This window comes from Bufo bufo, chromosome 4 (assembly GCF_905171765.1).
Source record: "Bufo bufo chromosome 4, aBufBuf1.1, whole genome shotgun sequence".
NCBI classification, from domain to species: domain Eukaryota; kingdom Metazoa; phylum Chordata; class Amphibia; order Anura; family Bufonidae; genus Bufo; species Bufo bufo.
The window spans coordinates 108,052,559-108,079,480 of record NC_053392.1 but is presented as its reverse complement, the minus strand read 5'-3'; positions in this window follow the sequence as shown (position 1 = coordinate 108,079,480).

Here is a 26,922-nt window from a genome sequence, read left to right as displayed (position 1 = left end):
GACATTACCGGTGGTACCTCTCCTGTATAACTGTTTCCTCATCCCAAATACCTGTGAAATTCCCTGTAATTTTTTATTAGCCGCTGGTGACAGCATTGACATTATCTGCGGGATATGTCCTGTGGGATGTTTCCACATCTCAAATACCTTTTTACATTTTTTTGCGCATACACTTCCAAATCCTACGCTACTGTACGTGTGGCAGACTTTCAAGCATATATAACATTTAATATGAAGAAGGCGAGCAGTAAGGAACGTGCAGTGGTCGTGATGCTGATGGTGCACGCAGAGGCCGTGGCCCTGGGTGCGGTGAAACTGTGCCTACTGCCAGAGCACAAGAAACACACTAATCCACGATACCTAGCTTCATGTCCCAGTTTGCAGGGCGGTGCAGGACACCACTCTTGAAGTCAGACCAGTGCGACCAGGTGGTCGGTTGGATTGCAGCAGATAATGCATTCAGTCGGTTGAGCACCACCCTGTCTTCCACCAAGTCCAGTCTCAGTAGCCAAGAGTCTGCTCAACACAATCCTCACCCTGATCCTCCTTCCTCCCACCTTGGAGAGTCTGGGCAAACAAGAGATCCCACACTTGGATATTCCGAGGAGCTATTTTCAGCGCCATTCCTTGATTTGGTCCTCTTACCCAGCACGCTTGAAAAGGGACAGATCTTGTGCCCTGATTCCCAAAATCTTGAGCATCCACAGTCACAAGCAGATGATGGTGGGGAACGGCAATTACTGTTTAATGAGGTGGATGATGATGATACACAGTTGCCAATAAGTCAACGGCAATTACTGTCTTAAGAGGTTGAAGAAGAGGATGAGACACAGTTGTCAATCACTGAGGTTGTGGTTAGGTCAACAAGTCAGGAGGATGAGCAGAGTGAGGAAGTGGAAGAGGAGGTTGTGGATGATGAAGTCACTGACCCAACCTGGGAAGGTGGAAAGCAGAGCGAGGACAGCAGTACAGAGGGGGAGGGATCTGCAGTACCACAACAGGCTGGAAGAGGCAGTGGAGTGGCAAAAGGGAAAAGGCGGGCCACACCAAACAGGCCCGCAACTGTTCCATGGAGCACCCCTTGCCAAGGGGTTGGTGTTCCGCAGTATGGCGCTTTTTTGAGGAAGGTGCGGACGACAAATTAATAGTAGTTTGCAACCTGTGCCGTACCAAAATGAGCCTGGGCGTGAACACTAGCAACCTCACCACCATCAGCATTATCTGCCACATGGCATCCAAGCACCGTAATAAGTAATATGAACACCTGGGTCCACAATCTGTGTCTGCGGGTCACACCACTGCCTACTCTTCCCCTGTGTTATGTGCTGGCCAATCCACTGTCGAAGGCACAGGCCCAAATGCCTCCTGACCTCCACCTGGACCTTCGCAAGCACCATCAGCGACCACATCCACTTCCGTGTCCCAGCGCAGTGTCCAAATGTCCTTACCCTAGGCCTTGGAACGCAAGAGCAAATACCCAGTCACCCACCCACAGGCCATAGCACTAAATGTGCAGCTTTCCAAATTACTGTCCCTGGAAATGTTGCGATTTAGGCTTGTGGACACTGAGGTCTTCCGCAGCCTCATGTCGGTGGCCGTCACTCGTTACTCAGTCCCCAGCCACCACTATTTTTAAAGGTGTGCCATGCCCGCTTTACACCAACATGTGTCCTGTAACATCACACGTGCCCCGACCAACGCAGTTACTAGGAAGGTACACTTAACCACGGACACATGGACAAGTGCATTCGGCCAGGGACGCTACATTTCCCTGACGGCACACTGGGTGAATGTTGTGGAGGCCAGGAGTGAGTCGTACCCTAGGATGGCACAGGTGCTACCGACGCCAAGGATTGCGGGCCCTAATTCCATCAGGTTTTCCACCACAACCTACGTTAGTGGCTCTAACCCCCACTTATCCTCCTCCACGTCCACCTCTGAATTATCGACGTGCAGCACCAGTCAGCCATCAGTTGGTAGCTGGAAGCAGTGTAGCACTGCAGTGGGGAAGCGGCAACAGGCCGTGCTGAAGCCGATATGCATAAGGGAAAAACAGCACACTGTCGCAGAGCTGTGGCAGGGGATAAGAGACCAGACTGAGCTGTGGATCTCGTCAATCAACCTAGAACCAGGCATGGTTGTGTCTGATAATGGCCGTAACTTGGTGGCGGCTTGGAGCTCGGCAAGCACAGACACATCCAATGCCTAGCCCACGTGTTCAACCTTGTGGTTCAGCGGTTTCTCAAAACCTACCCCAATTTGTTTGATCTACTGGTGAAGGTGCGCCGCGTGTGTGCTCATTTCCGCAAGTCATCGACAGCTTCAGCAGGTCTGTCAATGCTGCAGCAGCGCTGGAAATTGCCAGCTCACCAGCTGTTGTGAGACGTGAGCACGCGCTGGAACTCTACGTTCCACATGTTGGCCAGGCTTTTGTAACACCCCAGAGTTGTGTTATGACACTCTTCTACCCTGCTACAATCTGTTAAGAGCCTTTACCTTGTCATCTGATATGATTTTACATTATGTCATTCACAAATGTGCATAAACCATGTTAAATGTAAATTATTGTTGTAATTTTCCATGTTCACCAGCAGGTGGCAGCAATAGCTTGGTAGGGATTTAGTTTCAGTTTAGTATTTCTAAGCTGGAATGGTTCATTCCAGCTTAGCTCCCCCTCTGTGGAGGTGTGGACTAATCCCACAGCCTACACCCTGGGTGGAGTAGGAAGTTAGGAAGGAGTGTAGCCCACCCCCTGCTAGGGGTAGGGTGTGTGTATCAGAACCTTTTAGAAAGTCAGCTCACCTGCAGGCCCTCGCATATAATGTTTTACAGGGTCAGCTCACCTGCAGGCCCTCGCATATAATGTTTTACAGGGTCAGCTCACCTGTAGGCCCTAGCATATAATGTTTTATAGGGTCAGCTCACCTGTAGGCCCTCACCTACAATCTTTTACAGGGTCAGCTCACCTGAAGGCCCTTGCATATAATGTTTTACAGGGTTAACTCACCTGCAGGCCCTCGCATATAATGTTTTACAGGGTCAGCTCACCTGCAGGCCCTCACTTACAATCTTTTACAGGGTCAGCTCACCTGCAGGCACTCGTATATAATATTTTACAGGGTCAGCTCACCTGCAGGCCCTCGCATATAATGTATTACAGGGTTAGCTCACCTGCAGACCCTCACCTACAACCTTTTAGAGGGTCAGCTCACCAGAAGGCCCTCACCTACAATCTTTTACAGGGTCAGCTCACCTGCAGGCCTTCAACCATAATTTTTTGATGGTCAGCTCAGCAGCAGACCCTCACTCCTAATGTTTTAGAGGGTCAGCTCAGCAGCAGGCCCTCGCCCCTAATGTTTTAGATGGTCAGATTAGCAGGCCCTTGCTCCAAATGTTTTTGAGGGTCACCAGCAGGCCATCAATCATACCCACTCCCGACTCGGGGAGGTAGTGACGATAAATAACAATACAAGAAGGGGCGTCATTAGGTCAAAACATTCGGGGCTTGAGCCCCGAATGTTTTGACCAGTGCCCCGAATTGTATGCAGGCAGGGCCGGGCGCTCTGACTCTCCTGCGCTGTGCAGTGCTACTCTACACCGGCCCCGCCATCCTAATTAGTATCCTGCAGTAACTGAACTTTAAATCTCAATACTATCTTACACACTCAGCTCCGGAAACATGCAGTACTGGCAGCGCTCGCTTACTGACGTCACGCGCCCTCCCCAGTATTAAAATCATTGGTGGGCAGTGCGCCCTCCCTCCCCTCCCCAGTATTAAAATCATTGGTGGGCAGTGCGCCCCCCCTCCCCCCCCATCATTGGTGGCAGCGGCAGTTCCGATCGGAGTCCCAGCGGTGTAATGCTGGGGCTCCGATCGGTTACCTTGGCAACCAGGACGCTACTGAAGTAGGCGCTCCTTCTTCTTGTAACTCGTCACAGGTCTGTGCGGCACATTGCTATAAGCATAAGCAATGCGCCGCACAGACTTGTGAGTTACAAGAAGAAGGAGCTCCGATGTTCTGACAGATTTCTATACCTTGCCAAAACGCTATACCAGAAGTGACACGGCCGCACCGGAAGTGACGCAGCCGCACAGGAATCAACTGGAGGAGGGTGTGTGCGGCGCTGCGCAAGCGCACATCCACTGGTTTAGAAAAAAATCATTGCAGCGCCGCGGGAGAAGGACTTCATGTGCATGCGCGAAACCGTACACCGCGCGTGCGCGGTTAGGGGTAGGTAGATTTTCCAGCGCAAAATGTTTAATCAGATCTCCCTACTCCTGAGTGCGCATCCACAAATCATCAGGAGCAGTTCATCCTTACCATAGAGCAGAGTGCTGGATATTGGGGTCACCTCATAAGCGGTGTCCCCCAATATCCAGCACTCAGCTCTGCTATGTGGAGACCTCGATATGCCTCACTCAGCTCTGCGGTAAGGATGAACTGCTCCTGATGATTTGTGCATGTGCACTCAGGGGTAGGGAGATCTGATGGAACATTTTGCGCTGGAAAATCTAACTACCCCTAAGCGCGCACGCGCGGAGTACGGTTTCACGCATGCGCATGAAGTCCTTCTCCCGCGGCGCTGCAATGATTTTTTGCTGATCCTGTGGATTTTTTGCTGATTCATAAATCTGGCAGAACACTGAGCGGCCACAGCGCATGTAAGTATGCTGCTGACTAACTGACCATGGCAGCCAGACAGGACTTCAGTAGCGTCCTGGCTGCCATGGTAACCGATCGGAACTGCCGCTGCCACCAATGATGGGGGGGCTGCACTGCGCACCAATGATTTTAATACTGGGGAGGGTGCACTGCCCACCAATGATTTTAATACTTGGGAGAGGAAGGGGGAGGGCGCACTGCCCACCAATGATTTTAATACCGGGGAGGGCGCACTGCCCACCAATGATTTTAATACAGGGGAGGGTGCACTGCCCACCAATGATTTTAATACTGGGGAGGGTGCACTGCCCACCAATAATTTTAATACTGGGGAGGGCGCACTGGGGTCTGGTGGAGAGGGTACTGGGGGCTGGTGAGAGGCACTGGGGGCTGATGGAGATGCACTGACTGGGGCTGATGGATAGGCACTAGGGGTGGATGGAGAGGCACTGGGGGCTGATGGAGAGGAACTGGGGTCTGGTGGAGAGGCACTGGGGTCTGGTGGAGAGGCACTGGGCTCTGGTGGAGAGGCACTGGGGTCTGGTGGAGAGGCACTTGGGGCTGGTGAGAGGCACTGGGGGCTGGTGAGAGGCACCGGCGGCTGGTGAGAGGCACCGGCGGCTGGTGAGAGGCACCGGTGGCTGGTGAGAGGCACTGGAGCTGATGGAGAGGCACAGGGGGCTGATGGAGAGGCACAGGGGGCTGATGGAGAGGCACTGTGGGCTGGTGAGAGGCACTGGGGGCTGCTATGAGGCTACTGGGGGCTGCTATAAGGCTACTGGGGGTTGCTATAAGGCTACTGGGTGCTGCTATGAGGCTACTGGGGGCTGCTATGAGGCATGGGGCTCTTATCTGAGGTCTGATTGGGGGTCTTTTATATTGGGGTCTGAGCTGAGTTGTGATCTGAGGTCTTATTGGGGTCTTATTAACATTGGGGATCTTATTGGGGCTGTTAGCTGAGGTCTGAATAACATTGGGGGTCTGATTGGTGGTCTGACCTGAGGTATAATGAATTTTTTTTTTCTGGAGCAGCTTGGAGAAAAAAGGCCTCACAGTCTCCCACACTCCTTCTGCCTGGCCAAGCAAGCCAGGACACCTGAGGCCAAGCGAGCCAGCACCCCTGAGGCCAAGTGAGCCAGCACCCCTGAGGCCAAGCCTGCCAGCACCCCTGAGTCTACAGAACTGTAAGTAAATTATATATAAGGGGAGCTTATAATATGAAAGAGACTAATTATGTCTAAACAGACATATAGCGCAAATTCCATGTTTTTGTTTACGTTTTATGTTGCACTGAATTTTCAGCAATATATATTCTGTATATATATATAAAACAACAACAATATATCTAGCAGGTGGGAACAGCACAGCAGTATAATCTGATGGCGGGTGCCAGTGGCTGATGAAGCGATCAAAAACTTCCAAATAACAATAATCCAAGAGAATCCACGGCACTTCCTTGCGTAAAAGCGTGTAATTTATTCACCAAACAGCAACGTTTCGGTTCACACACTGGAACCTTTTTCAAGCAGTTTTTCACTGCTTGAAAAAGGTTCCAGTATATATATACAGTACAGACCAAAAGTTTGGACACACCTTCTCATTCAAAGAGTTTTCTTTATTTTCATGACTATGAAGGCATCAAAACTATGAATTAACACATGTGGAATTATATACATAACAAACAAGTGTGAAACAACTGAAAATATGTCATATTCTAGGTTCTTCAAAGTTGCTTGAATTACTGCTTTGCACACTCTTGGTATTCTCTTGATGAGTTTCAAGAGGTAGTCCCCTGAAATGGTCTTCCAACAGTCTTGAAGGAGTTCCCAGAGATGCTTAGCACTTGTTGGCCCTTTTGCCTTCACTCTGCGGTCCAGCTCACCCCAAACCATCTCGATTGGGTTCAGGTCCGGTGACTGTGGAGGCCAGGTCATCTGCCGCAGCACCCCATCACTCTCCTTCATGGTCAAATAGCCCTTACTTTCCCAATTTTTCGGCTGACTGACTGACCTTCATTTCTTAAAGTAATGATGACCACTAATTTTTCTTTACTTAGCTGCTTTTTTCTTGGCATAATACAAATTCTAACAGTCTATTCAGTAGGACTATCAGCTGTGTATCCACCTGACTTCTCCTCAACGCAACTGATGTCCCAACCCCATTTATAAGGCAAGAAATCCCACTTATTAAACCTGACAGGGCACACCTGTGAAGTGAAAACCATTTCAGGGGACTACCTCTTGAAGCTCATCAAGAGAATGCCAAGAGTGTGCAAAGCAGTAATCAAAGCAAAAGGTGGCTACTTTGAAGAACCTAGAATATGACATATTTTCAGTTGTTTCACACTTGTTTGTTATGTATATAATTCCACATGTGTTAATTCATAGTTTTGATGCCTTCAGTGTGAATCTACAATTTTCATAGTCATGAAAAAAAAAAAAAAAACTCTTTGAATTAGAAGGTGTGTCCAAACTTTTGGTCTGTACTGTATATATATATATATATATATATATATTTTTTTTATTTTTTTTGGTGGGGGGTCGGGGTGGCAGTGGATCTTGGGTGAGTTCCCACACTTTTTTTCCAGGACTTGACCCCTGGATGAGCACTGATTTAAAGTTAAGTTACTGCAGGATACAGATTACTTAGGGGATGTTCTGTGGGGTTGCCCAAACGGCTAGGCCCTTCACAGTAGTTATTAACCCCTTTCATAAGTCCTCCATTCACTGAATAGGGGACTGCTGAAAGGGGTTAATAACTACTGTGAAGGGGGGACTGCTAAAAGGGGTTAATAACCACTGTGAAGGTCCCCCCATGTGATGGGGGTGTGGCTTCATGGGGTGGGGGCGTGGCTTCACGGCGCATGATACAGTGGGCTTGTTTTTAGACCCTAGCAACGCCCCTGAATACAGGACTCTTAAGATGCCCTGTTATTGGAATGTTATTGGGGTATTTTGGATTTTGAAACGTTAGCCAGGAGAGGCCCTGCTGCCACTTTGTTGACTCTAGATAACTTCTGCCTGATCGCACGTCCCCGTGACGTCCACGATCCATTTGGATATCTTTTCTATCAACTTTCAATGTTCTTTTCTGAGCCTACCATGTTGATCACGGTTATCGGCGAATCAGGGTTCCATGCCGGAGAGGAAGCGTGAGAAAGGGAGACCTCATCCAAGGGAGGTCAATGGCTGCAATGGGATGAAACGGAAATGTGGGACAAGTTATTAAAGCAGAAGGATCGAATGGAAGGGATCATTTAAGACGAATTTTACAAATTTAATTCCCTGTCACCTATGCAGAGCAGGGTTTTTCATCACCAGAAATGGGTTAAGGTCACCCACCAATGGAACAGATGATTTTTAAAAATTTCGGTCCCTGTCACCTATGCAGAGCAAGGGTTTATTTACGGCAAAAATTGTAAAATGTCACCCAAGAATGTAACAGAAAAATTTGTGAAATTTATTAACCTGTCTACTAGGTAGAGCAGGGGTCTATCACAGCCAAAAATTGGTGAATTTAACCCGAATATGTAACAGACAAATTAATGATGTTTTTTTTACCTGTCTACTAGGTATAGCAGTGGTATATCACAGCCCAAAAAAAATCTGTGAATTTCAGGTCAGGATGACGTGTCCCAGAGGAGAGTGCAACCGGTGCTCCGGAGACTGGTCCCCCCTACTAAAAGGAGAGAGCAGGCAGCCATGCGCCGGGCTGCGCTGCACTAGGGGGAAGAACCCCTTACCCCCAAAAGAAAAGAGAGCGCAGGCAGTGCTCGGGATGCAGTCCCCAGCAGCCCGGACACACCCCTGGAAGATGAGCATTGGACTGGAATAAGTATCGCTATACCACCACCGCTATTAACCCCTGTCAATCCCTGTGACTGCCCACTACCACCAGTCCCTGCCTATCCCTACCCTGCAGAGCATCCCCTCTCCTGCAGAGTGTTAACCCCTGCATTTCCCTGTACTTCTGCAATAACCCCTGCCTCTACCCATTAACTCCTGCAGCCCTGTATCCCCCAGCCCTGCAATTCCCTGCTGCCCATATCCTCTTCCCTGCATTGCCCTGTCCCTGCAGAGCATTAACCCCTGAGGTCCCTCTGTTAACCCACCAACCCTGGGTTAACCCTTTATTGTTTTAACCCTTTCCTGGGTTACCCCTGCCCTGTTAACCCTTGCATTGCAGTAGGGACAGTGTGTAGAGCAGGTGGGGTGGGCACTGTTATATAACGTATGTGTGTAATTGATAATCTATAGCTAATTGTGGGGTGGAATAGGAATGGTGTATTGTGTAGTGTAGTTAGGATTGTGTTACTGTGTTGCTAGTGTATTACTGTACTGTGGTGTGTGCGTCTATATGTATATATATTTATAAAGATTTATATCCAAAAAACGGAACAGCACCTCCTGAGACAAATCGCCGGTGCAAGCTACCCAGCAATAATACAGCAAACAAAAAACAGTAGCAGCACACCACTATATGCGCTAAGACTACGTGAACAGGTGAATGTGTGAACAGGGTCAAATACATGACGCCATATAGTTACTGCAAAGCAGTGAAGAAGCTCTTAGCGCATATTATTGATCAAAAATATGTCAAGCCCACCTACCAGACGACAAGGTAGCTTCTTATCAGGTGGGACCTACTCTAACACGGAATGTCCAGCTCCATTCTTTCTCTGATTAAAAACACCAAGGGGTGGGGGATGGGCGGGGAGTGCTAAGTTCCAAAGAGGATGCCTAGTCCTCTATACTATATATATATCCAAAAAACGGAACAGCACCTCCTGAGACAAATCGCAGGTGCAAGCTATTTATAAAGATTGATATATAAATATATATAGATATTGCGTAATAGACTGTATTTGTGTAATAAATATTCCTTTATTATTCATAATACGGTGTATAGTGTTTTTAGTAGTCGCCGCCGTAGTAACATAGTAGTAGTAAGTCGTACGTAGTTTAGTTCTTAGAATGTAGTGTAAAGGCAACAGAGGTAGCTAGTTAGCTAGACAATTAGCTACAGAGTTAGAGTGTTTTATATTCATTGTGTAAATAGGCAGAGTCATTACTAGATGACTCACGCCTATTTCTGAATATGAATTATTGAGATTACCCAAAATATCAATAATTAATATTCCCTTTTACAAGCAGTTCCCTCTTCACAGTAATTATTAACCCCTTTCAGCAGTCCCCCATTGACAGTATTTATTAACCCCTTTCAGCAGTCCCCCCTTCACAGTATTTATTAACCCCAGCAGTCCCCCCTTCACTGCTGAAAGGGGTTAATAAATACTGTGAAGGAGGGACTGCCTGAAAGGGGTTAATAATTACTGTGATGGGGGGACTGCTAAAATGGATTAATAAATACTGTGAAGGGGGGACTGCTGAAAGGGGTTAATAAATACTGTGAAGGGCCTTCACAGTAGTTATTAACCCCTTTCAGCAGTCCCCCTTCACAGTATTTATTAACCCCTTTCAGTCCCTCTTCAGTGAAGTTATGTATTCTCCCCTTTTCTCCAGTAGTTATAATTAACCCCTTTCAGCAGCGCCAGCCCAGTAGCCATTCACAGACTGTCTTTCCCCAACTTTAAGTTTTTATAGCAGACTCCCCCCCCCCCCCTTTCAGTTTGCCATCCATTTCAAAATCCCTCCCCAACCCGGCCACAGCAAAAGTACAGTCGTCGACTCGCCAGTAAGTAAGCTTAGCTACTATGCCGACAGGGCTGGTGCAAGGATTTTTGCCAACACAAGCAAAGCTACATTTTGGCACCCCGCCTCCCCCCACACAGCTCACCTGGCCCTGGTCCCGTCTGCATGGCTTCTCGTCTGTGTGGTCCTGGTATCTTCTCTCTGCTTCAGACAATTGCTGGTTTGAGCACCGTATTTTTTGCCATATAAGACGCACCGGCACATAAGACGCACCTAGGTTTTAAAGGAGGATAATAAGAAAAAAATATATTCCATTACACCTCGGGTCAGACCAGCAATCAGACCTCCAATGTTAATCAGACCTCAGATCAGACCCCCAATGCCTCAGATCAGACCCCCATGTCAGCCATCAGCCCTCCATGTCAGCAATCATGCCCCCATGTCAGCCATCAGCCCCCCATGTCACATTTCTCCCCCTCAAGGCCTCCATGTCACATTTCTTCCCCTCCATGTCACATTTCTCCCCCTCCATGTCACATTTCTCTCCCTCCATGTCACATTTCTCCCCCTCCATGTCACATTTCTCTCCCTCCATGTCAAATCACCTATGTCACATCAGCCCTCCATGTCACATTTCTCCCCCTCAAGGCCTCCATGTCACATTTCTCCCCCTCCATGTCACATTTCTCTCCCTCCATGTCACATTTCTCCCCGTCCATGTCAAATCACCTATGTCACATCAGCCCTCCATGTCACATTTCTCCCCCTCCATGTCACATTTCTCCCCGCCATGTCACATTTCTCCCCCTCCAAACCATGTCACATCATCCCCTCCTTTTTAGTTTACATCACCCCCTTCATGTCACATCATGATCACATCATTACCCCCTATTGTGTCACATTCCTTCCCCCCCATGGCACATCATCCCACCCGGCCGACCCTTCCTGGCGGCCTGGCCCCATTTTCATGTCACATACTCAGAGTACAACTCTGTACAGACATTTACATTGTCCACCCTCCCTCCATGTCACGTCACACCACCCCCGCCCCCCCCCAATATTAATGATTGTAGTTGAGTAATTACTTTTTAAAAAAACATCATTGAATGCCGTGCGCTCAGGCTCAGCCTCTGCTCTGGAGATAGTCAGTGCGCTCGCCTAGCGCTCATCTCATCAATTTTGTCATCCGACATCACCATATTACCAATGAGTCACGGTTCCCCTACCCTAAGTTAACACCTGAGTGGGGCTGTGACTGTCTGACTCCTGAATCCTGCTGCTGGCTGCGTCTTCAATCTGGCTGACGGCTGTGTCTGTTAGTCAGACAAGACACAACAGAGACACAGTCAGTCAGCTTGCCTCGCCTCAAGTCCCTGCTCCCGCGGCGCCGCTCACTGTCACGAGTCGCGCCCCCGTGGCCTGAGCCAATGTGACCGTGTAGCCGTGAGGGCTGGGAGCGGCCGGCACATGCAGGCTGGGGGCGGGCGGACGGCGGCACTGCGGCACAAATTAAATCGCCGCAAGTAGTAAGTGATTAAAAATAAAAAAAGAGGTCATTCATTCCTCCACCCTGCGCAGGGCACGCCCTAAGGCAGCCGCTTGGTCTGCCTTATGGTAGTGCCGGCCCTGTATGCCCTCGCTTTCGGCTGGCAGGCAGCGCTCCTCACAGTCTGTCTTCCCTTTCTACAGTGCCTGACTTGACTGGCGCGAATCTGCAGTGATTCGTGTGACGTCAGCACTCTGCGCTTTTGACAGTGATCCGGATCATGTGAGTGATTTAAAGTGCCCCTCGCCAGTAGTCGCCGATAAGAGCAAAAAAAGAGGACTTCTAGACGTCCGTCCTGGCCTTGAGCCGGACTGAGGAACAGAAGTCTAAAAACCGGACTGTCCGGCCCAAAACTGGACGTCTGGCCACCCTAGGAGAGGAGCACAACTAGAGTTGAGCGGACACCTGGATGTTCGGGTTCGACGGGTTCGGCTGAACTTCACAAAAAAGTTCGAGTTCGGGACCCAAACTTGACCCCAAACCCGAACCCCATTGAAGTCAATGGGGACCCGAACTTTTGAGCACTAAAATGGCTGTAAAAATTTCATGAAAAGGGCTAGAGGGCTGCAAATGGCATCAAAATGTGGTTAAGAGCATGGCAAGTGATCTGCAAACAAATGTGGGTAGGGAAATTACTTTAAATAACATAAAATACGTAAAAATAAAAAATAATAATCTTGATCTAGGAGGACAAGGTCCATATGGAGTAGGAGGTTGAGGAAGCGGTGGATGTGGCGGTGTAGGTGGAAGCGGCGGTGGAGGAGGTAGCCTACACTGCTTTTTGGTTTTAAATTTATTTAAATTTTTTTAAATTAGAGTACACCCCAAAACATTGGAAAATATAACCTGTGATAACCCCCTCCAGTCGTGCTAAACACACGTTCAGACAATACACTGGCTGCAGGGCAGGCCAGTACCTCCAAGGGGTAAAGGGCAAGCTCAGGCCATGTGCCCAATTTGGAGACCCAGAAGTTGCAGGGGCTGACCCCTGTCAGTCAGTTCGTATAGGCGTGTGCATACTTGCTGCCCCACCATTTTGCACGTCCCCGTGATGTTCACGATCCAATTTGATATTAGTGATGAGCGGCAGGGGCAATATTCGAATTCACAATATTTTCGCGAATATTCGCGATTACGAATATATTTTGGGATATTCTAAATATTCACGAATTCTCGAAGTGCCGATATTCGCGATTAAAATTCGCAATCAACACTATTTGATATCTGCTCTATCAACTTTCGATGTTCTTTTATGCGCCTACCACGGTGATCACGGGTGGCGGGGAATCAGGGTTCCACGCCGGAGAGGGAGAGTGAGAAAGAGAGACCACATCCAAGGGAGGATTCATTTTTTCTAATTTAAAATTATAAAGCGGAAATATGCCTCCATGTGAGACCAAAAAAGTGTGTTATTTTACTAACAGAATATGAAAGCTGTATATATTGAACTTGAATTTCACACTTGCAGATCTGTAAAATAGTGGATTTTGGCAAAAGAAAATGTGTGTTTTGAAAAACCCAGAAAATTATACCTGTGTGAAGTTGGCACCCCATGTTCTTGAATTTCAAAAAGAAATACACCATTCGTTTGTGCTGCGTTTGTGCTGGTTTGTGCCGCAAAAATGAACGTTTGTGCCGGTTCGGTTCCTGAGATATTGCGCGTTAGATTTTTATGAAGCCCCGCCCATTTTCCACCCCATGTTCTTAAATTTCAAAAAGAAATACACCATTCGTTTGTGCTGCGTTTGTGCTGGTTTGTGCTGCAAAAATGAACGTTTGCGCCGCATTGGTTTCCGAGATATTGCGCACTTGATTTGCTGAAACCCCGCCCACTTTCCACCCCATGTTTTTAAATTTCAAAAAGAAATACACCATTCGTTTGTGCTGCGTTTGTGCCGCAAAAATGAATGTTTGTGCCGGTTCGGTTCCTGAGATATTGCGCGTTAGATTTTTATGAAGCCCCGCCCATTTTCCACCTCATGTTCTTAAATTTCAAAAAGAAATACACCATTAGTTTGTGCTGCGTTTGTGCTGGTTTGTGCTGCAAAAATGAACGTTTGCGCCGCTTTGGTTTCCGAGATATTGCGCACTTGATTTGCTGAAACCCCGCCCACTTTCCACCCCATATTTTTACATTTAAAAAAGAAATACACCATTCGTTTGTGCTGCGTTTGTGCTGGTTTGTGCCGCAAAAATGAACGTTTGCGCCGCTTTGGTTTCCGAGATATTGCACGCTTGATTTGCTGAAACCTCGCCCATTTTCCACCCCATGTTCTTAAATTTCAAAAAGAAATACACCATTCGTTTGTGCTGTGTTTGTGCTGGTTTGTGCCGCAAAAATTTACGTTTGCGCCGCTTTGGTTTCCGAGATATTGCGTGCTTGATTTGCTGAAACCCCGCCCACTTTACACCCCATGTTCTTAAATTTCAAAAAGAAATACACCATTCGTTTGTGCTGCGTTTGTGCTGGTTTGTGCTGCAAAAATGAACATTTGCGCCGCTTTGGTTCCGAGATATTGCGCGCTTGATTTGCTGAAACACCGCCCACTTTCCACCCCATGTTTTTAACCCTGACCCTAGACCCCCCAGGTGTGCTGCAGCTTGCCCCCCTCCCGCCCCCCCCAGAACTTTTTTTGGGGCACAAGCATATTTTATTTTTTTCTGCGTACGCTAACTGTGGCCGGGACTCTTAGCGTCCGGCCACTGTTAGCGCATCACACACCCCACCGCTGATCAACTTCGGACGGTTGATCAGCGAGTTAGAATTTTTAAAAAAAAATTTTTTTTTGTGTGTTAGGTTTAGGATAAGTTCACGAACACCCGTCCCCCCACACACACGCACACCAAATAAAGTTTATCACGCACACACACACTCCCCTATGGCCCGCTGGATGTTCTCAGCTGAGGAGGCATACGCCCAGCTTGCCTCCGAGTCAGAGAGCCCCAGTGAGGACGAGGATGACCCCACTTTCCTTTTGTCATCCGCATCCTCCTCATCATCTAGCGATGATGATGAGACCCCAAGGCGGCGGAGACACCGCCAGGCGGAGCAAGGGGACCGCTATGCTAGGGACCCTGTGGCCCACACTAGTACGAGAATCTCTGGGGATCGTACTAGTTTTCCGGCCCACCAGTTAAGTCCACCGGAGCCCCCTACCGGTGAACTTGTCTGGTATACCCCAGAGCGTTTTGAGCCCGTGATTCCTGATTTCGTAGGCCAACCAGGAATCCAGATTTCCACAGAGGGCTTCACTGAATACGACTACTTTGGACTCCGGTCTGTGCAGCCGAGATGAGGACGTTTTGGGGCCTCGTACTGCATATGGGCCTAGTCAAGAAACCTAGTGTCAGGCATTACTGGAGTGGGGACGTCCTCTACCAGACCTCACTGTACAGTACGGCCATGACACGCTCCCGGTTTGAGGCCACCCGGAAATGCCTGCATTATGCAGATAATGCAGCATGTCCCCCCCAAGGTGATCATGCCTATGACCGCCTGTACAAAATCAGGCCGGTCATCGATCACTTTCGGGACAAATTTGTACAGGCCTATGTACCTGGAAGGGAGGTCGCGGTTGATGAGTCTCTCATTGCTTTCAAGGGGAGACTCATTTTCTGCCAGTATGTTCCCTCTAAGCGGGCGAGGTATGGCGTGAAGCTGTACAAACTTTGCGAGAGTACCTCAGGGTACACTTACAAGTTTTGTGTGTACGAGGGGCGAGATTCCCGTATTCAACCCCCAGAATGTCCCCCCACTCTGGGTGTTAGCGGGAAACTTGTGTGGGACCTTATGCACCCACTGCTAGATAAGGGTTACCACCTGTACGTGGGTAAATTTTAGACTAGTATCCCCTTGTTCCAGTCCCTCGCCGCCAGATCCACGTCCGCTTGTGGGACCGTGCGGAAAAATCAACGCAGCCTCCCTACCCACCCCCTCCAGGTACCTATCACCAGGGGTGCGACCCGTGCCCTTACCAGTGGAAACCTGTTGCTGGTCAGATATAAGGACTAGAGGGATGTCCTTGTACTGTCCACAATTCACAGTAACGGCATCACCCCTGTCCCTGTGCGAGGTACTGCGGCAACGGTCCTCAAGCCCGATTGCATCGTCGACTTGTCACGGAACCATGAACCAGACGTACAACAAGAGATAAGTGAAAATAAGAAGGCTTTATTGAAAATAAAGCTGTAAAGCAAAAGTCCAAACGGATGGTGAAACCGAGCAGAGTCTTTGCGAAGCCAGAGGTCAGGAACCAGAAGGGTAGTCAGACGAAGCCAGGATCAGGAACCAGCAGGGTAGTCAGACGAAGCCAGGATCAGGAACCAGCAGGGTAGTCAGACGAAGCCAGGATCAGGAACCAGAAGCAGCAGCAGTCTTAGAAGCATGTGAACACAAGAGGACCAAGCAAGGAACTGAAGCCACAGACCTCCTATATATATGAGCTAGGCATCCAGCTCCTCCCAGTGGGAAGGAGGAGCCGCAGGGTGGAAGGCTACAAGAAACCCAGAAACCAAGATGGCCGCCAGCACATGTCAAACGAAGGAGAACAGCAAGAAGGTAAGACCATGACAGTACCTCCCCCTCAAGGGCCCCTCCTCCGCGGAGCACAAAACGGTTTCTGAGGGAAGCGTGCGTGGAAGGCTCGGAGCAAGGCAGGAGCATGGACATCTGCGGAGGGAACCCAGGAACGCTCCTCTGGACCATAACCACGCCAATGGACCAAAAACTGCAACCGACCGCGGACCAGGCGTGAGTCCAGGATATTGCTCACCTCATATTCCTCACGATTGCCCACTTGGACCGGACGAGGCCGAGGAACCGAGGAAGTGAAACGATTACACACCAGTGGCTTCAACAGGGAGACATGAAACACGTTGGAGATCCGCATGCCAGGAGGAAGCGCAAGGGCATAGGCTACCGGGTTTACCCTGCGAAGCACTCGGAAGGGACCAACAAAGCGAGGCGCCAGCTTGGGAGTGGGCACTCGAAGGTTGAGGTTGCGGGTGGACAACCATACACGGTCTCCGACCTGGTAGGATGGAGCAGGCGCTCGTCTGCGATCAGCCTGGAGTCTCTGGCGCTGCGCAGAGACCTCAAGGGACTTCTGGATCTGTACCCAAGAAGCACGTAGGACGGAAAGGTGATCCTCCACAGCCGGAATATCCTGGGGAGAGAATACCTCCGGTAACACGGCAGGTTGGAACCCATAATTGGCCATGAAGGGAGACGTCCCAGAGGAAGAGTTCACCGCCGTGTTCCTGGCAAACTCAGCCCAAGGCAGGAGGTCAACCCAATTGTCTTGGTGATCGGAGACATAGCAACGAAGGAATTGCTCCAAGGCCTGATTGGATCGTTCTGCGGCCCCATTGGACTGAGGGTGGTAGGCCGAGGAGAAGGAGAGATGAATCCCCAACTGGGAGCAAAAGGCGCGCCAGAACCTGGACACAAACTGACTCCCCCGATCCGACACAATCTCCTTGGGCAAACCGTGCAACCGGAAGACCTCCCTGGCAAAAATCGTGGCCAACTCTTGTGCAGAGGGTAACTTCTTGAGAGGAACACAGTGGCACATTTTGGAAAACCGATCCACAATCATGAGAATGACCGTATGGCCTCGGGATGCAGGGAGGTCCACAATGAAATCCATCCCCAGGTGTGACCATGGGCGCTCCCCGGTGGCTATGGGTTGCAGAAGGCCCAACGGAAGGTGCCGAGGGGACTTACTCTGCGCACAAACGGAGCATGCCGCTACATATGCGGCGATGTCGGAACGTAGGGAAGGCCACCAGAACAGACGTGAAACAGCCCAGGACAGCTGATTCTTTCCAGGATGCCCCGCGGTCTTGGAGTTATGGTAGGTTCGCAACAACCGAGTGCGCAACTCCTCAGGCACAAAACATCTGCCGTTGGGTCTCCCAGAGGGAGCACCAGATTGAGCCGCCAAAATCTGCTCACCCAGGGGAGAGGTCAGGCTGGTGCGAATGGCGGCCAGGATCTGATTCGGAGGTATGACCGAAGTCGGAATCGACTCCTCCCTGGACAGCTCGGAGTACTGCCGTGATAAGGCATCCGCCCTGATGTTCTTGGAACCGGGTAGGTAGGAGACCACGTAATTAAAACGTGACAAGAACAGAGCCCATCTGGCCTGACGTGGTGTCAATCTCTTGGCCTCAGAAAGGTAGGTCAGATTCTTGTGGTCCGTCAGGATGAGAACCGGAACCACCGAACCCTCGAGCAAGTGCCTCCATTCTTTAAGGGCCTGCACGATGGCCAATAACTCCCTGTCACCAATCTGATAGTTGCACTCCGCGGAAGACAGTTTCCGGGAGTAAAACCCACAAGGAAGCAGAGGACCCTCTGGTGTTCTACGCTGAGACAGAAGGGCGCCTACTCCCGTCTCAGACGCGTCCACCTCGAGGACAAAGGGCAACCCAGGGTTGGGATGCGACAGAATCGGAGCCGACACAAAGGCGGACTTTAGGGCCTCAAAAGCTCGGATGGCCTCGAGCGGCCAGACCTGGGAATTACTGCCCTTCCTGGTCAGATCCGTGAGAGGCTTGGCCAGCATGGAAAAGTCCCTGATGAACTTCCGATAATAATTGGCGAAGCCCAAAAAGCGCTGCAGGGAACGAAGACCACTGGGCTGGGGCCACTGTAAGACAGCCGAAACCTTCTCAGGATCCATGGAGAACCCCTCAGCGGAAATGATGTAACCTAAGAAGGTTACCTGGGATCGGTGAAATTCGCATTTCTCAAGCTTACCGAACAGCTTGTTCTCTCGTAACCGTTGCAACACTCGTCTGACATCCAGAATGTGGGCCTCCATGGATTCAGAATATACCAAGATGTCATCCAAATAGACCACCACACACTGCTGCAACAGGTCACGGAAAACATCGTTGATGAATTCCTGAAAGACTGCGGGCGCATTGCACAACCCAAAGGGCATAACCAAGGATTCGTAATGACCGGTCCTGGTGTTAAACGCGGTCTTCCACTCATCGCCCGCCTTGATCCTTACCAGGTTATATGCCGCCCTCAGGTCGAGTTTGGTAAAGACCGTGGCCCCTTTAAGGCGATCGAACAGCTCGGAAATCAAGGGTATCGGGTAAGCGTTCTTGATCGTGATGCGATTAAGACCCCTGTAATCGATGCAAGGCCTCAACTCACCGCCCTTCTTTTTCACAAAGAAAAATCCAGCCCCTGCCGGGGACGAAGATTTGCGAATGTGTCCGCGTGAAAGCGCCTCCCTCACGTACTCCTCCATGGCCTCATTCTCCGCTACCGACAGTGGATAGACTTTGCCACGAGGAGGAACGGCACCAGATTGTAACTCTATGGCACAATCGTATGGGCGGTGCGGAGGTAGGGCAACCGCGCGCACCTTATTGAATACATCCCGGTACTCCTCGTATTCAGGAGGCAACAGAGAGTCCGAGGAAGTACACAGCAACTTGACAGACCCATGGATGCAACTAGCCCCACACTGCGGTGACCACGAGAGGATCTCGACCGATCTCCAATCGAAAGTCGGATTATGCTTCTGGAGCCAGGGGTACCCCAAGACCACCGAGTAGTGTGGAGACGAAATAACCTGGAGGCAGACCGACTCTCTGTGAACGGCACCAATGGCTATCCCCACTGGAAGGGTCTCATGAGTCACGTGTGGCGGCAGAAGGGGTCTGCCGTCTATCGCCTCAAGAGCCAGTGGGGAACCTCGAGCCTGCAGAGGAATGGAATTGGCGGCAGCGAACACACTATCAATGAACAAACCACCAGCACCAGAGTCCACCAACGCCTGGGTCGTCACCGAGCCCCCGACCCAGGAGAGGACAACAGTGATCAGTGGTTTGTCAACACGGGAAACCGGGGACGAGGAGACTCCACCCAAGATCTGCCCCCGACAGGATCTCAGGTACGAGCGTTTTCCCGGACAGTTCGGACATGCCAACCGAAAATGCCCACCGAGACCACAGTACATGCATCGGCCCTCGCGTCTCCGGAGTGCCCTCTCCCCCTCGGACAGGCGAGCAAACCCCAGCTGCATGGGTTCACCCCCAGACAAGTCATCCCCAGGAGGCGTGGGAGGAGAAGGAGGCACGGGTGGGACAGCAAACGTAGGCACCAATCTGTTAAAAGACCTCCGCAGGTTCTCCTTAAAGGAAGGTCTCTCCCTGAGTCTGGTGTCAATCAAAATCAGGAAAGAAATAAGAGACTCGAGCTCAACTGGTAGGTCCTTAGCTGCAACCTCATCCTTCAAGGCATCCGAGAGACTATGAGAGAAAGCAGCGACCAGAGCCTCATTATTCCAGCCCACCTCTGCTGCCAGGGTACGAAACTCAATGGCGTATTCAGCTACGGATCGTGAACCCTGTCTGATGGACATAAGGAGCTTCGCAGCAGAGGCAGCACGAGCCGGCACATCGAATACCTTCCGAAGAGAAGCAACAAAACCGGAAAACTCGGCAACCACCGGATTGTTGTTCTCCCATAAAGGGCTGGCCCAGGCCAAGGCCTTGTCCGAGAGCAGCGAGATCAAGAAGCCCACCTTTGATCTCTCAGTGGGAAAGGCATGTGGCAGCAACTCGAAATAAATGCCCACCTGGTTAAGGAAACCTCGGCACTGAGTTGGCTCTCCCCCAAAGCGCTGTGGAAGAGGGGCAGAACCGGTCATACCCCGAAACACCGCAGGCGCAACAACAGGTGTCGGGGTAGACTCTGGCGCAACAACCGGAGCGGCAGTAGGAGCGAGCCCAGGAGCGACAACCGACCCATCGGCAACGGGAGCGAAATGAGCCGTGCGTTCAAGCAGGGTTTGCAATGCCACAGCGAACCGACCCAACAGGTGATCCTGCTGATCAAGTCTGGCAACCAGCGTGGGTATCGAGGATGGCCCTGTACCGTCAGAATTCATGGCTTGGTCCTAATGTCACGGAACCATGAACCAGACGTACAACAAGAGATAAGTGAAAATAAGAAGGCTTTATTGAAAATAAAGCTGTAAAGCAAAAGTCCAAACGGATGGTGAAACCGAGCAGAGTCTTTGCGAAGCCAGAGGTCAGGAACCAGAAGGGTAGTCAGACGAAGCCAGGATCAGGAACCAGCAGGGTAGTCAGACGAAGCCAGGATCAGGAACCAGCAGGGTAGTCAGAGGAAGCCAGGATCAGGAACCAGAAGCAGCAGCAGTCTTAGAAGCATGTGAACACAAGAGGACCAAGCAAGGAACTGAAGCCACAGACCTCCTATATATATGAGCTAGGCATCCAGCTCCTCCCAGTGGGAAGGAGGAGCCGCAGGGTGGAAGGCTACAAGAAACCCAGAAACCAAGATGGCCGCCAGCACATGTCAAACGAAGGAGAACAGCAAGAAGGTAAGACCATGACACGACTGCAATCGGTATATGGGAGGAGTTTATCTATCTGATCAAGTCCTCAAGCCATATAACGCCATGCGCAAAACCCGGGCATGGTGCAAAAAAGTTGCGGTCTGCTTGGTGCAGGTTGCCTTGTACAACTCTTTTGTGCTGTCCCGGAGCGCTGGCAACACAGGGATATTCCTTCAGTTCTATGAGGCAGTCCTCAAGGACCTGATCTTTTCTGACCGGGAAAGAGCAGGCCGGAGTACCTCGGGAACTGGAGGCGCTTGGATCGTCCCTGGCCAACACTTTCCAGGTGTGGTCCCCCATACTGGAAAGAAGGGACGGACCCAAAAAAGGTGCAGAGTGTGTCGGAAGGGGATACGGAAGGACACCACTACTCAGTGTGACACGTGGCCAGATCATCCGGGCCTCTGCATTGACGGTTGCTTCAGGGAGTACCACACTTCCATGGGGTACTAAATTTATGTTCCCCTTCCCCAATTTAGCCACTGACAATCGGATAAAAAACTATGGTTCTCAGACTTGAGACACTAAAACTAAAAAAATATTTTTTCAAAAATATTTAGTAAAACTAAAATAAATAAAAAAAGTAGACATATTAGATATTAGGTATCGCCGCGTCCGTAAGAATCTGCTCTATAAAAATTCCCCATGTCCTAACCCCTCAGATGAACACGGTCAAAAAATAAAATAAAAACGGTGCAAAAAAAGTTTTTTTTGTCACCTTACATCACCGTTGCACCGTTTTTATTTTCTTTTTTGACCATGTTCATCTGAGGGGTTAGGTCATGGGGTATTTTTATAGAGCAGATTCTTACAGACGCGGCGATACCCTAGATGTCAACTTTTTTTATTTATTTTAGTTTTACTAAATATTTTAGATTTATTTTTTTTTGTTTTAGTGTCTCGAGTCTGAGAACCATAGTTTTTTATCCGATTGTCAGTGGCTAAATTGGGGAAGGGGAACATAAATTTAGTACTCCATGGAAGTGTGGTACTCCCTAAAGCAACCAATAATGCAGAGGCCCGGATGAAGAGGGCACATGTCACACTGAGTAGTGGTGTCCTTCCGTATCCCCTTCCTGTGACACACTCTGCACCTTTTTTGAGTCCGTCCCTTCTTTCCAGTATGGGGGACCACACCTGGAAAGTGTTGGCCAAGGACGATCCGGGCGTCTCCAGTTCCCGAGGTACTCCGGCCTGCTCTTTCCTGGTCAGAAAAGATCAGGTTCTTGAGGACTGCCTCATAGAACTGAAGGAATGTCCCTGTGTTGCCAGGATCTGGCGGCGAGGGACAGGAACAAGGGGATACTAGTATAAAAGTTATCCACGTACAGGTGGTAACCCTTATCTAGAAGTGGGTGCATAAGGTCCCATACAAGTTTCCCGCTAACACCCAGAGTGGGGGGATATTCTGGGGGTTGAATACGGGAATCTCGTACACACGAAACTTGTAAGTGTACCCTGAGGTACTCTCGCAAAGTTTGTACAGCTTCACGCCATACCTCGCCCGCTTAGAGGGAACATACTGGCGGAAAATGAGTCTCCTCTTGAAAGCAATGAGAGACTCATCAACCGCGACCTCCCTTCCAGGTACATAGGCCTGCACAAATTTGGCCCCAAAATGATCGATGACCGGCCTGATTTTGTACAGGCAGTCATAGGCAGGATCACCTTGGGGATGACATGCTGCATTATCTGCATAATGCAGGCATTTCCGGGTGGCCTCAAACCGGGTACGTGTCATGGCCGTACTGTAAAGTGGGGTCTGGTAGAGGACGTCCCCACTCCAGTAATGCCTGACACTAGGTTTCTTGACTAGGCCTATATGCAGTACGAGGCCCCAAAACGTCCTCATCTTGGCTGCACAGACCGGAGTCCAGCCACCGGGCCTAGCCAAAAAGGAGCCCGGGTGTTGAGCAATGAACTGTTGGGCGTACAGGTTCGTCTGCTCCAACATCAGATTCACAAAGTGGTCACTGAAAAAAAGACCAAAGTAGTCGTATTCAGTGAAGCCCAGCGTGGAAATCTGGATTCCTGGTTGGCCTACAAAATCAGGAAGCATGGGCTCAAAACGCTCTGGGGTATACCAGGCAAGTTCACCGGTAGGGGGCTCAGGTGGACTTAACTGGTGGGCCGAAAAACTAGTACGAGCCCCAGAGCTTCTCGTACTAGTGTGGGCCACAGGGTCCCTAGCATGGCGGTCCACTTGCTCCGCCTGGCGGTGTCTCCGCCGCCTTGGGGTCTCATCATCATCGCTAGATGATGAGGAGGACGCGGATGACAAAAGGAAAGTGGGGTCATCCTCGTCCTCACTGGGGCTCTCTGACTCGGAGGCAAGCTGGGCGTATGCCTCCTCAGCCGAGAACATCCGGCGGGCCATAGGGAAATGTGTGTGTGCGTGATAAACTTTATTTGGTGTGCGTGTGTGTTGGGGGACGGGTGTTCGCAAACCTATCCTAAACCTAACAGACAAAAAAAAAAGCCAAAAAATGTGAATTTTTTTCCAAATAAATTCGAACTCACTGATCAACCGTCCGAAGTTGATCAGCGGTAGGGTGTGCGATGCGCTAACAGTGGCCGGACGCTAAGAGTCCCGGCCACAGTCAGCGTACGCAGAAAAAAATAAAATAATATGCTTGTGCCCCAAAAAAAGTTGTGGGGGGGGGGGGGCAAGCTGCAGCACACCTGGCGAGTCTAGGGTCAGGGTTAAAAACATGGGGTGGAAAGTGGGCAGGGTTTCATAAAAATCTAACGCGCAATATCTCAGGAACCGAACCGGCACAAACACTAATTTTTGCGGCACAAACAAGGAGAAACGCAGCACAAACGAATGGTGTATTTCTTTTTTAAATGTAAAAACATGGGGTGGAAAGTGGGCAGGGTTTCAGCAAATCAAACGCGCAATATCTCGGAAACCAAAGCGGCGTAAACGTTCATTTTTGCAGCACAAACCAGCACAAACACAGCACAAACGAATGGTGTATTTCTTTTTAAAATTTAAAAACATGGGGTGGAAAGTGGGCGGGGTTTCAGCATATCAAGCGTGCAATATCTCGGAAACCAAAGCGGCACAAACGTTCATTTTTGCGGCACAAACCAGCACAAACGCAGCACAAACTAATGGTGTATTTCTTTTTGAAATTTAAGAACATGGGGTGGAAAATGGGCGGGGCTTCAGAAAATCAAGTGCGCAATATCTCGGAAACCAAAGCGGCGCAAACGTTCATTTTTGCGGCACAAACGCAGCACAAACGAATGGTGTATTTCTTTTTGAAATTTAAGAACATGGGGTGGAAAATGGGCGGGGCTTCATAAAAATCTAACGCGCAATATCTCAGGAACCGAACCGGCACAAACGTTCATTTTTGCGGCACAAACCAGCACAAACGCAGCACAAACGAATGGTGTATTTCTTTTTGAAATTCAAGAACATGGGGTGCCAACTTCACACAGGTGAAAATTATGGCTGTATTTCTAGCTTAAAGGGTTTCTGTCACCCCACTAAAGTGATTTTTTTTTTTTTTGGGCTAGTTAAATTAGTTATATAGCGATATATTAAAATATAATAGTGTTCCTTACTTTGATCCAGCAGTTTAGTCAAAAAACGAAGTTTTATCATATGCAAATTCGGTCTCTACCAGCAAGTAGGGCGTCTACTTGCTGGTAGCTGCTGCAGAAATCCGCCCCCTCCTCTTGTTGATTGACAGGGCCAGCCGGGATCTCCTCCTCCGGCCAGCCCTGTCGGCATTTCAAAAATCGCGCGCCCGTGTTGAATCTGCGCAGGCGCTCTGAGATGAGGAGGCTCGTCTCCTCAGAACTCCCTCAGTGCGCCTGCGCCGATGACGTCTTCTATTTCGATGATGTCATCGGCGCAGGCGCACTGAGGGAGCTGTGAGGAGACGAGCCTCCTCATCTCAGAGCGCCTGCGCAGATTCAACACGGGCGCGCGATTTTTGAAATGCCGACAGGGCTGGCCGGAGGAGGAGATCCCGGCTGGCACTGTCAATCAACAAGAGGAGGGGGCAGATTTCTGCAGCAGCTACCAGCAAGTAGACGCCCTACTTGCTGGTAGAGACCGAATTTGCATATGATAAAACTTTGTTTTTTGACTAAACTGCTGGATCAAAGTAAGGAACACTATTATATTTTAATATATCGCTATATAACTAATTTAACTAGCCCAAAAAAAAAAAATCACTTTAGTGGGGTGACAGAAACCCTTTAAATTGCACACTGACTAATCCAGATGTTGTATATTGCCCAAAAAATTTTTTTTTTTTACTAACAGAATAAGAAAGATGTATATAATGTTTGAATTTCACACGTCCAGATGCAGCTAGGGATTTAAAATAGTGTATTTTGCACAAAAAGGGTGTTTTAAAAAACCCAGAAAATTATGGCTGTATTTCTAGCTAAAATTGCACACTGACTAAGGCCTCATGCACACGACAGTATTTTTTAGCGGTCCGCAAAATGGGGTTCCATTGTTCCGTGATTCGTGTCCGTTTTTGCTTCCGTTGTGTTTCCGTGTGTCTTCCGTTTTTTTTTGCGGACCGTCAGAAAACAAGGAAGGGTGAAATTTTTTTAATTTTAATATCTCCACCCAGGATACTGGTATATATGCAGGTCACCTGAGTTTGGTTTGGTGGCCATTTTCTGTAGTCTTAACAGGGTACAGAGGTTCTTTTGGTTGCTTGTCTTTACTGTTTCACCATGGCGGATGACTCCGAGGAAGAGGTCGTACTGCATTGGCTTATTTCTCGGCGATGGGGACAGCGCACTCTTTTGTTGGACGAGGAACCTAGTAGAAGGCGGCGATTTTGGTTCCGTCCGATTGTTTCACAACGCTACCGGAAAGGACACTTTTATACCCTCTACCAAGATCTTTGCCTGCATCCTGAGAAGTTTTTTTCCTTCTGTCGGATGTCAGTGACTACATTTGATCGTTTGCTGTCGTCTCTACGTACTGTCCTTACCTTCATGGACACCAATATGAGGCGCAGCATTTCTCCTGAGGAAAGGCTCATCGTCACATTGAGGTAAGCAATATTTTACGTTTATAGTTTCAACAGTAATGTGCACTGTTTCTGTCAGGAGGAACATGTTTCTGGAAATGGCTGCTGTTAGACATGTGCTACTGTTTGCTGAAGTAACCTTTCTTTGCCCATAATGTTTTGCGAACATTGTTATGTCCTTTTTTTTTTTTTTTACTTGAATCCCTGACACATAACATTGCAATATTAAAGGTCGTCGTTTCTTTTTAGCAGGTTTCCAATTTGTGTTCAGCTAACGTCCTCATCATGCATAATGTTCACATCATTCTTAAGTCGCCCATAACCTTCTGCATGTCAAGGGTCTAAACACAGTTGTTGTAACTTAGTTGTGGTAGTACTGCCCACACCCCAATCACTGGTAGTGTTTGGTTCATACACACAAAATCACTTTTATTTTTTATTGTTTAGTCGACAATGGACATAGATTGTTTAAAATCATGTCTTGTATACAACATTATAGGCGAATCATGTATCTGATGTTCCCTTTGATTTGCTGCTTACTGATATTTTTTTTTCTTTTTCCTACAGATTCCTTGCAACTGGGAACTCTTTTGCATCCCTGCATTTTGAGTTTCTTTTAGGAACCTCGACGATCTCTCGGATTGTACGTCACACTTGCCATGT